General features: G+C 38.0%; 1 protein-coding gene across 1 annotated transcript in view; it reads left to right on the forward strand.

The window, feature by feature from the left end:
- Positions 1-6952: 6952 nt before the first annotated feature.
- Positions 6953-13528, forward strand: part of DGCR8 (DGCR8 microprocessor complex subunit) — a gene marked incomplete in the record, with an annotated part of 1139047 nt that continues 1132471 nt past the window's right edge. Inside the window, 1 exon segment of the mRNA XM_044068709.1 lies at positions 6953-7145.

Consider the following 13528-nt stretch of genomic DNA (forward strand, 5'->3'; position numbering starts at 1 on the left):
ACAAAATCATGAAAGTTTAGAATATTTGTCTGGAAATGTCTACACAGTTGTTTTTATAGACTTACAAGAACAGAAAAAAATGTTCTCACAGACAAATGTGCTTTATTGGAGATGTAACTCCACTTTTCAAAACTCCACTCCTTATAAGCCCTTCTCACCCTATAGGGCATTGACTTATGTTTAATGATTGAGATATGGTTTAAAATAGAGGAGAACACTACGGCTGTGCAGGGCTATAATGCCTTCCATGTATTTAGACCAGCTACTGTGCAGGACGGAAAATAAGGTGGAGGTGTCTGAATCTACATCCAGAAGAGACTTGCATCAAGGCTGGTAAAGCAGCATGATGCACTAGAGCGTCATCATGTCCAAATAACCATCAGAAAAGTCCTGTGCCATATATTAGCTAGCTATAGAACTCCCTCTATGGCAAAAAAGCAACAATGCCTAGCTACAGAAACTAGAATCACTCAGCATTAAACCTAGTACAGTTTTTGTTGCTGATCTAAACTATCCAACTGTAGACTGTGAAACCTACACCACCACCAGTGCACAAACACAAAGATTCCTGTACTTTATCAGTACAAATGCCCGGAATAATTAGTCAGAGTACTCACTAGAGAGAATAACATTTTGGATCTTGTCCTCATTAATATGTGAACATCTTGCACCATCCCATTTTAGGTCTGACCATAAAGTAGTCTTTTTCGAAATAAAACTGAAACCAGAGATCACCTTACACCCAAGGTACCTTTAGAAATTTAATACAAACTACCTAGTCCTAAGTGATACATTGACAAGCTTCATATTTCCACCAAACTCATTTAATGCCCCTGAATATTCAAAAACATACACCACCACCCCATACCTGAATGTAAACGGCTGCATACATACAGCTATACCCTGTAGGAATAAATGCAGGGCAAAGTCCAGAAACAAACCCATATGGTGGAACCATAATATCAACAAGTGTAATATTAAAAGCAAAAGAATTTTGACAAAATGTAAGAAGAGTAATTCTCAAAGTGTTAGAGCTCTTGTCACTGAACTAAACAACTCAGGAGCTTAATAAAAATCCACCAAAGCCAAGTTTGTGGCTAAAATTGCTACCCAAGTCAAACACAATCCCAAGACATTTTTTAGTTATGTTTGTAATCTTAAAAACACAATACAGCAATGCATTGAGCTGATTGTAAATGATATTACCTGCACTGAAGCAGAAGATATAGCGAACCTACTGGCCAATAAATTTAGCTCTAACTGTAATACTCTGTCCCCTCCATCTGTCCCTTAAGATATACCTGAAACTGGCTTTCTCCAGCTATTAAACAAGACCATATTGTAAAAGTGTTATCAAAAGCTAAAAATACTGCATTGCTTGATCTTGACAATATCCCCTGGATACATCTTAAATAGCATGAAGCACGATTTAGCCACAACCCTAACAATTCAATTCAATCTCAGCCTCCATACAAGTTTTTTACCAAGTGAATGGAAAACAGTTCCAGTCATTTCTCTGCATAAGGGAGGACATTACACAGAATAAGGTAATTACAGACTCATAAAATCTGACCAGCCTCATATATAAAGCCATGAAAAGACTTATAATGTAATTTATTAGTCAGGGCACATGCAGCCTTCAAACATAGGATCTATTTCAGTTTAGATTCATCACAGGCAGGTCTTGCTTACTCAACCTGGTGGATTTTTTGAAAAGCTCACCAAAGCAATGGATGAAGGCAAAATTGAGTATTGTATGCTGTATTTACTGTGTGTACACTATTCTCCTAGGAAACTTCAACTATCCCTCCATAAACTGGGAAACTTATACATTCTAAAAAGATGCATAACGAACGATTTCTGAACTTAATCAATTCAAGCTCCATGGACCAGTTAAGTCAGCACCCCAACCAGGGGCTATAAAATACTGGATAATATTGGTAAGGATTTGTTCCTTATCAATATGGAACAGCTTTGCTTCCCACCAATTGTAACTTCCTTCTTGGTCAAATCACACCACAAGTCAGTCACATTCACAATAAGACTGAAGCCTGAAGCATCTTCCAGTACCTTGGTATTTGGAGATTATGGGAAGGCTAAACTATAAAAAATGAGTGATGTCCTAACTAAATTCAAAAGCCCTTTCCATCTTTATGACCCAACTGCTTCTGCAGAATCTTCATTGCCAAATTTTATCAACATGTAAATAGCTGCATAGATGCATCTGTCTCCCTCAGAAATAAATACAATGTTAAGTTCAAAAATAAACCCCAGTGATGGAACCCAAATACAAACAGGCTCTATAATAAAAGAAACAAAATAAAATTATCGCACACAAAAATATATCTAATGTTCAAGATGCCAAAAATGCACTTGCTTAACTAAACAAAGAATTCAGGACTTTCATCAGTCAACCAAAACCAGATATGAGGTAAAATAGCCATCCTATCAAAGGATATCCACAAACCATCTTTAATTATGTTGAAAACATCATAAAAACTGACCGACACTGTGTAGAGCTAATAGGAAATGGTATCACTGACAGACCCAGAGGACACAGCCAATCTATTACCAGAGAAATTTAGCTCTAACTTCACCCTACCCCAATATTCTTAGATCACATACCCACACATACATCCCCCACACAAATTTCCCAAGAATATATACTCGTATGGCACCAGATAAAACAGGCTGTTTACTGGTTAGCCTGAAACATGACTTGTCTGATCCCCCTACAACAGCTATTCAGTATTAGCTTCAAAACAAGCTTTTGTACTGGATAAACGAAGAACAGCAACAGTCATTCCTTTGCACAAGGTGGGGCTTTAATGCAGCTGAGTAATTATAGACCTATAAGCCTAACCAGACCCATCTATAAGGCTATGAAAAGCATCATTATGGAATTAATATATAAAGATATAGGTAACCTAGAAACTCTTGACCCAACCTGGTTTGGATTCATCCAGGGTAGGTCCTAGCTACTTAAGCTAGTTGACTTCGTCAGAAAAGTTACTGAAGCAATGGATGAGGACAAAACAGTGCACACCACAAATCCTGACCTCATAATGGCATTCAACACCATCTCACACTCAGGTATTGTAGATAAATTATTCCAGCTAAATGTTAATCCCTGTGTAACTCATTGGATAGTAAATTGACTCACAACCAGAACCCAGGAAGTTAGGTTGGGAAGCTGTACCTCCTCTAAAAGAACTGCCACTAGTGGTGTATCCCCAAGGTTCAATTCTTGGGCCACTCTTTTTTGGCATTTACTTTTAGGAGGTCAAAGCTAATGTTAATTGTTTGTGGCAGACCAAGTTTGCAGTTGACTGCAAACTTAGTGCCATTATAATCTTCTAACACCAAGGTCTTCCAATAGGGCTTGTCCTAAGCAAATAACTGATGTCAAAACCATGGACTAAAACTAAATGCCAAGAATTGTATAGATTCATAGGTAAGTATGAGGGCAGTTGCCCTTAAAGGCCATTTTAAGCCTAGCCAATTTCCATTTTTGTGCTCGTATTAAGCTATCCCATTTGGTTAGAGATTGGCTTTTCCTAATCCCATGATCAATAATTATATATTATCCCTAATGAGAATAACTGGGATCATACCATACATAATTTGAGGGGACCCATGCATGGAATGAAGCATTTTGAAGCTGCCTCTCTCCATTAGTAGCACAGGGGCAGTCCTGGAGTAAATTTTCTATTTCCCATAGATAGATCCAAGTTGCCCTTGAATATGGACAAGGATGAACTTTGTTTTATGTGGATGGGGGGGGGGGGTCTGTTCCAGAGCAGTGGTATCCTCTGCGAGATATACCTGTCCCTCCAAACTGGTCTGTTAATGTTGCAGAAGAGGTTTATATCCCTAGAATCAGTATCTCTGATGCCTTTTGACTTGCTGATGTGTAGTAAATCCATCAGTATTAGGTTGGAGGATGTATTGTATGCCAGACACAGGTCACATCTTAGCAGTCTGTAGGAAACTGAGCATAGTGACGGGCCTTTGAGTCATTCCATGTAAGACATGATGTTTATGCCTTGCATCCTTTCAGTAAGGTATCTCTGTGGGCATTCCAATTGTTACATGTATCTGGAAAGATACATGCCAAAGAAGGCATTATATTGAATGAATGGCCTAATGAAGGCTGAGTAAGGGGGGACAATGGCGTCCCTATATCTAAATACAATTCCTTTGTTTATAAGCTGTGCAATACAGAAGGACTAATTATAACATAACTGTATCCTTCAGCAAGCTTGACTTCCCTTTTAACTATCACATTGACAACACACCCCTGAAAACTGACATCCATAGTTAGGGATCTGGAAACCTATGTCAACAGTAAAATGTCCTTTGATCACCAAGTATCCACTGTTGAAAGGAAGTCCTTTTTCATTGCACAGCTGCAGCTTATATCTAAGGTATTGTGTCCAGATCTAAGGATGCAATTGGCCTGAGTGCCAAGAACCATAGAACAATCATTGAGTACAATGCCCTTGTACTAACACTTGTCTCAGCTGGAATGACACAATGCTTTTTCACTAAAAAATCAAGTTTCTAAATTGTAAAACCTATGAAGGACCATCTCAAAGCCTTGTCCTTCTTCTCAATATCATACAGGCTACTAACAAGTGACCATTGCCTTGCATTTGTAAATCCAGTGGTATCATAAACAAGTGCTGAAGGGATTTCAATGTGTTTTGCAAAATAAATAGAATAAAGAGAATGTGTTAGAATGATAGATTTCAATCACAGAAAATATTGCTTCTGTGAAACTGTCTTCCACTCCACATAAAACAAAGTATTTATCTTACTTTGTTCAAATATAATTTGGTTGAATGGATGGGTAATTGCAAATTCACCCCCTTATAGATAGGGGAAGCCTGTAAATGTCCCAACATATTCTTGTTTGGCCCATCTCTGAGTTATTTGCATGCAAAATATAAAGGCTAAAAACTACCATGGGAATTTAAAGCTAAGGTCCTCACAAAACAATAGCCTTACCTATGAATCAATATACATTATTAAAAAGTGATGTAAGCACTGAAGAGAATATACTGATCTTACACATGATATGATAACTAACTTTTATTATATGTGTATTTTTTGGTTTCATTGTGTAAATATTTATTTTAAGTATTGGTTTAGTTTTAAATTTAGAAAAGAGAAGCAATGGAAAAACTATACAATGTAGATGGAGAAAATGATTTTATCGTAAATAATTTAACAAGGAAAATTATTATGAACAACATATATGTACATATACATTGTAAACACTTGGTATATGGAAAAACAGATCTAATTTAAAGTTGTATAAATAATAGACCTATGGTTTGTACCAGCAATCAGTGTATTTTGTGAAAGTGCACCATGCATAAGGATTGTACGGTATGTAAATCACTGATGATTGTTGAAATAAACATTGTTTTAAAGAATGATAGAAAATGCTCTTAAACTGGAGTACAGTAATTACTGGTGATGGGGGGGGGGGGGACATGACTAAAATTACCTAGCACAGTGGCACAGTGTCACTTTAGAAATAATCAAGAATGAAGGCACGACAGCTCTCAACTTCTTTGCTCAATAGTCGGGGAAATGTCAAAAATAAAGGAGGACTGACAAATGCCATTAATCTGGGACAGTTTAAAATATTACTCCAATTCACTTAAAAGTTAATATTATAGTTTCTGCATCAATACGCTCTCTAAATCTCCTATATTATTACACCATGAGTGTGTCTAAGCTCTCCACATTTCCGAGGGCCACCTAACACATAACAAAACTGTAAATATTGTAAATAGCAACAAAAAAATGAGTGTTTTCTACCCCGATTCTATTGCTGTGATAATTAGAGTGTTTGCTTAAATGTATCTGCATAATCCTCAGAACAGCCTTAAGCTATTTTGTCTGAACATGTCTTACTCTGTACATATCGTGTAACTGTCCTATAATATTCATCTTTCAGTATGTATCACTGTATCTCTGATATTTGTATTTTATTATGTTTATCGGAGCTTTTCTCCCCGGGCCTTCACTGAAAACGGGTTCTATGGGCCCAGTTGACTTCCCCGGTAATCAAACTGGAAATAAATCATTGTTTGAGTAATATGTATTGAACTCCAATGTCTGCCGTTACTGGCAATAATCCTCAGTGCTTTGATCGACAATAAAAAAAAAATACATTTTGAGAGGCAGATCACAGAGAGGTATGGAAGGCACTGTCAGTCCCTAATTGTAAATGAGGAATCAGCCATGTACCTAAGATTTTATTTATTTGTGTTTGTTTACCGTGAAAGTCTGAACGGACAAAAGTCTCTTTTCAGCGGAGATTCGGAGAAAGTCCTGAGCACAAATTGTTACATGTAAAAAATAACGTGGGACAAATGGATAAAATGCGGAACACTGGCTAACAGCACTGGATGGTTAAAATGAGTCATTGTATACTTAAAACTTATTTTGATAAATTCATATTATCATGCTTATATTTATTAAGTTATCACACATGAGAAAGGCAATCTTACATTTATCAGTTAAAAAAATTCTTACTACAGAATGTGTGACAGACTCTTTCAGTTTAGAACAATGAAACACACAAAGATTTTTAAAACGCTCAAAAATGAAGAACGTTCCTTGTGAGGTACATTTAAGAGGTTGCACAAGGGCTTTGCCAATTGCCAAATGAGTCATCATAGCAACTATCCCCTACTTCCAGCACTCATCCTGTCCATTTAAAGTACCCTCCCCACCCCTTTAACTATGACCATTAGGAGACTCCGCCCCGTTCAGCTGCCTTCTCATTTAACAGGAAATAAAAAATGCGTTTAAATTACCTAGCAACTTACTTTTTTTCCCTTTTGCTACTGTTATCATTTCACGTCTAACTTTTGCCTCATTGGTTTTAGAAATACCGGAAACAGTGAGCGAACAAAAACAAAAGCTTCAGGCAGTTTAGTGGGCGACAAAAGATTCTATTAGGCCCTGATAATGTCCACATGACGTAGACTTACGGTCCACGGTCAGAGTGGAAACCGGGATTGTGGTGAGGGAAAGGGTTAATGAACGTTCCAGCAGGATTGTGCATTATGCCTTAGGAATTTACTATTCGAGTTTTTCTTCTGTTGACAATTTGTGTGAAGCAGGTATAGGTTTCTGCTCTTTTATTCAGTTCCAGATGATTTTTTCAAAAAATTAACTTTATGGAACACATAACCGTTTAAATTAAGACTGCGTTAAACTACTCTCAAAAGCGTGCGAAGATCTCTGTTAAGTCCGTAGGAAAAACGCTTCATTGGTCGGGGATAACATGCCTATTTTATAAACGTAGTGTTTATAGAACGTGGTATTGCGAAGCTGTTCACGAATATTAGTTGCCCCACCCCCCATCTTATTTATTTAGCTGCAATGTATGGGATTAAAGGGTTGAGCATCTATTCGAAATTAATAGAAGACAGTATGATCTAAGATGCAATAAGCAATTTTATGAAGGCCCACGGTACGCGTGTAACCCCGTTGTTTTTGTGTTAATTATGTTGTTTGATGTTAAACGCTTGTGTTCAGTGAATTAGGTTGCTTCAAATAATTGAGTTGGTTAGTGGGCAGTGTGTTGCTTGTTATGCCCTGGTTTAAGGGTGAAATAGTTTGTTGATGAAGAAGGTCAGTATTACTGCTGGTAATAATTTCCAGCAATACATCTGGATTTCTTTGCTTAGGGATGGACAAAGCCAAAAATAAGGGGGTGTCAAAATCCCCAAGTCGGAGACAAAGTTTAAAGAGTTAAAAATAAGTTTTGATCTTCAAGCATTTTCAGGACATTGTGAGGCATGAAAACAATCTAATGTTAATAATTGTCTGTAATCCTTAGTAATTTAAGAGAAAACATTTTATAAAAGGGGGTAAAAATGAGGTAAAATCGAAAACATTTTGCTAAATCATGGACATTTGAGAGGCATGTTCCCAGGTCAGTGTCACTTTTTGAAGGGTGCTGTAACTTGGGAACCTGAAAGTGATGATTATAGCTGTAAACCCATCCCCACCAACCTACCTTTGAAGGTGGTTATAACATATAAGTAATGCATTTTAAATACTGTGTGCAAGCAGGGCTTAAGTTATATGTCTTGGGTGCATACATTGGTAAGTAATCGTAACTGTCTGTGTCTTATTTTTTCCTTTGGTTGACCTGTAGCTGCTATTTTCTGGAATGGCTTGTTCACTACCCCAGTCCATAGGTAGTATCCATTTACAGTGGGGGTGAATTTTTTAGTAAAGGTTTCTTGTAGCAAGCAGGCAGGTGTAGCTTGTTTTGTTTATCTTATTGGAATGTGAATACAAGTTATGTATGCTTGTAGTTACTTAAAGCTGTTTTTTTTGTGCTGCTAGCACGTTTCTGAGAGTTCACTGGGGCTACCATAGCTGTATTGGTCTCCCTTATGCTACTCTCAACCCATGTCTGGGTCAGTTAGGGTACTTGAGGATTCTGGTGCAGCATTACGTTGCTGTCGGAGAATAATTGTGTTATGATCTAACTTTCCCTGTCCCTCAGCATGTCCTTGTCAAGAATGTGGGGGACGCCAGCCAGTGTTCTCATTTACCCTAAGCACTGTGCTTCCCTGACTTTGCTCTGGCCTCCACCAGGGATCAGCTGTAAGAGTGTGCAGGTGCACTCCCTGCCTAAGCCACTAATTGAACCTGAGTTATAGTAAAGACATATTCCTCTATGCCATGGCAGTGACGAACACCATTTAAATGTACTATCCAGATGCTGTCTCCATAAACCTAAAACTCATTCCCTAACCCTGGAAGTCTTGCCCAATCACTTCACTTGCCCACAGTCTGTCAGCACATCTAATTTTCCCCCAAACAGTACTCTTCTCTTTCTTGGTCTCTTATGGCTGCACTACATCTCTACAGCCTTCAGGTGTATGCTGTAAGTAACCATAGCTGAGATGGTTATAGATACCAAGTTGTGCTTATGTCCGTTTGAATATATGTACTTGATACTTGCAGCAGTATCTCGAAATTGTGTTTTCCATACAGCTGCTTGTAAGGACCCCCTCTTCTATTTTTCTGGCTCTTAGTGGGGTGGGGTGACTTGAAACAGCAGTCCCCCATCCAAACAAATGTTACAGAAACCATAATAAATTGTAATTATTTAAATGGTAAATACTGCTGTTAGCTGTTTTGTTGCGTAATTCTGTAACTTTGTGGAAATATTTTTGGATTGGGGTAGCACAGTAGCTTAAGTGTTTTGCTCAGTTTGGATCTTGGCTGTGGTGTCATTTGTGCAGAATTTTCACTTACTTCACTGTCCTTGCAAGTTTTCACTGGATACTCTAGTTTTATCCTACATTTTAAAGTGTGCTACAAGTCTTATAAATTGGCCATTGATGCACCTTTTAGGATTAGTTTTTATGCCTTATCCCTGTTAAATGCGGAGAGCAGCTGTGTTTACTCCTGAACTGGATTAAACGGGAAAATGGAAAAATTATTGTAGATATTAATTGCCAAGCAGTAAGCCACCCTATTGATGAGAAGCGGCTACACTTTCTTTGCTTATGTTATTGCTGCAGGCATTGCTTTTTGAGGGTTTGGAAATTTTTGATACAAAGTTTAGGTTCTTGTCTGCTGGTCCGTCCACACCCCCCCCCCCCCACACCTTTTCTCCCTTCGTCATTGAAGGAGTAGATCTAAGAAGTTTTGCTTTCATGTCATGTCTAATATTATATATATATATATATATATATATATATATATATATATATATATATATATATATATATGTATGTATGTGTATAAAATGCCCTCTGACTGTGTGGTCGGTGGGCAAACCTTATTTGTCATCATTGCAGTAAAGAGCATGCCCTTTTAACTGTCATGCCAGCACTAACTAGCATGACTTATTTCTGTTTCCCTACTGCTTTTGCATGTCTCATTAAAAAACTACTATTATTTTTTTTTCATGTTTTAAATAAGTGATTTATTTAACTTTATTTTTGACATTAGAATCGTGGTCCAAACTGTGTTCTTTCAGCTTTTATTCATTGTATAAAGTGGCCATGTGTTCTTGGCATTTGTAGGATCTCTCAGAACTTAATATTAATGTGCAGTTGATAACATCATGAAGCAAAGGTGGTGTTGGAAATCTAGTTCCCTTTTTTGGTGTTTGTGATAAAAACTCAAGGGTTGTGCAGCATACAATTTCAAGTGTGGAACTGGTGTATAAATGGAATCTGATGAGGGAATGGGTTTTTTAATGTCTATCTTTCATTTTAGAGCACTTGTGCTATGTTACTGTGACAGTGCAAACAGTTGTCCGGCACCAGGAATGGAATTTAAACAGCAGGAATTCAGAAAGACTATGCAGGTTGCATGTGCTGGTGATTATGAAGTGTGCAGCACTGGTCTTGGATGTGAAAAGTAGTAGTGTGTTGGTACAATTCAGGAAACATTTTAGAAGTTGAGTGGTTACACAATATGTAAGTGCGCTGTTTGGCACTTATCAAGGTATTACTGTGTCTAGGCAGTTCAGATCCTGTATCCTAGCTGAACAAATGTCCTTAGTTGACCCATTTTCTCACCCAGTACTTCATTATTTATTTTAAGAAAATGTCACCCAATATTTCTGATGGAGTATTTTGTTAGGGGTTCCTATTTATATGATTGAAGATCCATTCTTTCAAATGTGTCTTGATCGAACTTGAAAGCACAAAACGGCATATAAGCGATTTCTTTCCCTGGGAAAGGAATTGCTTGGCCGCCTCCATTATGTTGCCGTTTTCGTCACTGTTGTGTGATCTCGGATTTGGTATATTTAAGTAGGGGAGGTGGGGGCAAAGGCCCCCCCCCCTTTGTTTTAAAGTTTTTTTTCTTTTGTGGAACAGCGATTGCCCCCCCCCCCCCGGAAAAAAATTGCTTTTCTAAGTGTCAGATATTGTAAGTTTTTGCTTACATGGGGTCTATAAATTAGTGTTCGCTGATTTAATATAGTCTACTTGGAGTATAAAAATATCTATGCAAACACTTCCAAGCAAAAATTCTAAGTCTTCTGTACTTTGTTGCATATTTGAGAGCCATACATATGTCCCACCATTGTTTCCTTGTGAATTGCTTATCCAGTCCTTCCATTTCCTTATGAATTGCTTATCCATTCTCTCCCTGATCTTTATTTTAATCTCCACTGATTTTATACAGTTTTGTAAAATGGTATGTGCCCTACTAATTATCCCTTTAACAATAGTTTCTATTCTGCATTCAACTAAAACTCTGCCCAAGCAGGTCTTTCATTTGAGTACAGGCGACGAAAAAGGGGTATTCTATCATTCCTTGATAGGGAAGTTAGTCTCTAGCCTGCGGTTCAAATGCCTTCTTGGCCTCCCACTCTTACCTTTCCTTCTATAGTTATTTGCTCCCAGTGCTTTGGTTCCTTTGCCTTTATCAGTAAATTCCATTCCTCTCTTGCCTGTTCTTGGTACCCCTATTTGCAGAATCTCCTTTCTCGTGTTGACTTGGTTCTTAGAATAGTTTATTTTATGAATATAATTTTCTGTGTGGCTGTTGTTCTCCTTTAAGGATCTGCATTCAAAATCCCACTTTCTCCTTATTTATTGACTCCCTTCTTCTCTTCATCATTCCTTTCTGCATTGAATTAGAGCTTGTATAAGCCTTAACTGTGTAGCTCTAAAATATTCCTTCTAATCAGGTAATCGTAAACCACTGTATTCTGTTGGAAGGATCAACTTGCCCTACTTGATCAAGGGTGCCTGCAGGCAGGTGCAAGGGGAGATTAGTTTTCTTTTAATTAAAACAAAATATAATTTTTTTAATGGCCTTTGCATCCAGTCGCACAGAACAGGTGTTTGCAACCTGTTTGTCTTCTCCATCTGTACGACCGATGGTTTACTTCCTCTTTCACGCCCGCGCGGAATTTTAATTCCAGAAAACGTTTGAACTATGGACGACTGTATAACTGAGAGGTAGCTGTGTGCATGTGTGTTTTAAGTGTTTAAGAGGTGTTTGGGTGTTTGTGTGTTTAAGAAATAGGAGTGTGTATGTAAGAAGTAGGTAAAGGTAGGTGTAGCGTGCGTAAGTAGAAAGGGGGTGTGTATGTAAGTAAGTGGGAGGCAGGAGTGTGAGTGAGGGGTGGTCATACCTTTCATTGTGTGTGTATTTATTGATTGTGGTCCAAAATGTTAGGCGGTGTATGACAGCCTAGAGTCTGTGTATAACAAGGGCACTTTTTTTCTCTGCTTAACTACAGCTTCTGCTATGCTTTTAGAATAAAGCTCAAAATCTCTCATTTGCAAATAGATTCTAAGAGCTATATGGATGGCTGGATTGTAGAGGAAAAATGTCAGATTGTCACAGCAGGTCAACTAGTATGCATACAGTTGTCTATATGCAACTTACTGTGAAGTTTATGTCGCTGTTGGAAGATGTCAGGAATGAGTGTTGCTTTTGCTGGGTAGTTTTCTGGAAAAAGTCCAGGAAACTAAGTGAGTTTACTTAGTTTAATAATGTAATTTAGTCAGTATTTGTTCCATTAAAGACTATGCAGTTATGTCTGTTTAGCCTTAACTGAGGTAGGAAGGTGAAAAGTTAATGCTGACCACCAGCAATTCTAATGATACATCCAGTGAAGAGGCAGAACTAAGAACGCCTTCAGGCAGGTGCAATTATACAGATTTTTTGCCTCACATTTTCAGTTTTTCTCATAAAATTGTGTTTCTGGCAAATCATTGAGGACAGAAGTCAGAAAATAATGGCAGACATTTGAGCTTTAGACTTCATGTTGTTGTTTGTCTTTCGGCTCTTCCCGGTAGGGGTCACCACAGCGGAACTCCGGTCCGCTAATGATTGGCAGTAGATTTTCACGAATGCCGAGGTGCCAGCTCGATGTCCAACCTTCAACAAAGGCATGCCCATTTACGCATGTCTTTCTAACGCCTGCCCAACCGCGGGGAGGACATGCAGATTCCACATAGAAGGCACTCCTCGTATGTTTCAGAAAATGCATACTAATGCTGTTCTGTCCACGAGGTAGGGGATCTGTGCGTGTTGTCATACCTCTCAACTGTACAGATTTTCACAGAATGTCTAGGTTTTTGTTTTATATTTTTGGTCTGTTCCTCATTCTGTTTTTGACAAATCACTGGGATGAGTTAAGGATTAAAGTTACTAAATAATGACATGCATTAAGTTTCAGACTTCATATCCTTCAGAATCCATTTCTAACACAAATCCTATTATTCTAGCAACTTTTTAAATGTGTCCCTAGTTTGGGGCTGTGTGTGTGTGTGTGTGTGTGTGTGTGTGTGTGTGGGGGGGGGTGTATATGTATATATAAGGGGATAGCATACCTCTCAGCTTTCCAGATTTTTGCCTCCTATTCCTCCTAAAAATGATTGAAGTTCCTGAATAATGGCAGACATTTGAGTTTGGAAAAATGCATACTAACAAAATCCTCTTGTTGTAACAATTTTCTAAGTTCATGTGCGAAATGTTTAATTTGTCCCTATTTATTTTAGGT

This window comes from Protopterus annectens, chromosome 4.part0, assembly GCF_019279795.1.
Source record: "Protopterus annectens isolate FY-2018-M chromosome 4.part0, PAN1.0, whole genome shotgun sequence".
NCBI classification, from domain to species: Eukaryota; Metazoa; Chordata; order Ceratodontiformes; family Protopteridae; genus Protopterus; species Protopterus annectens.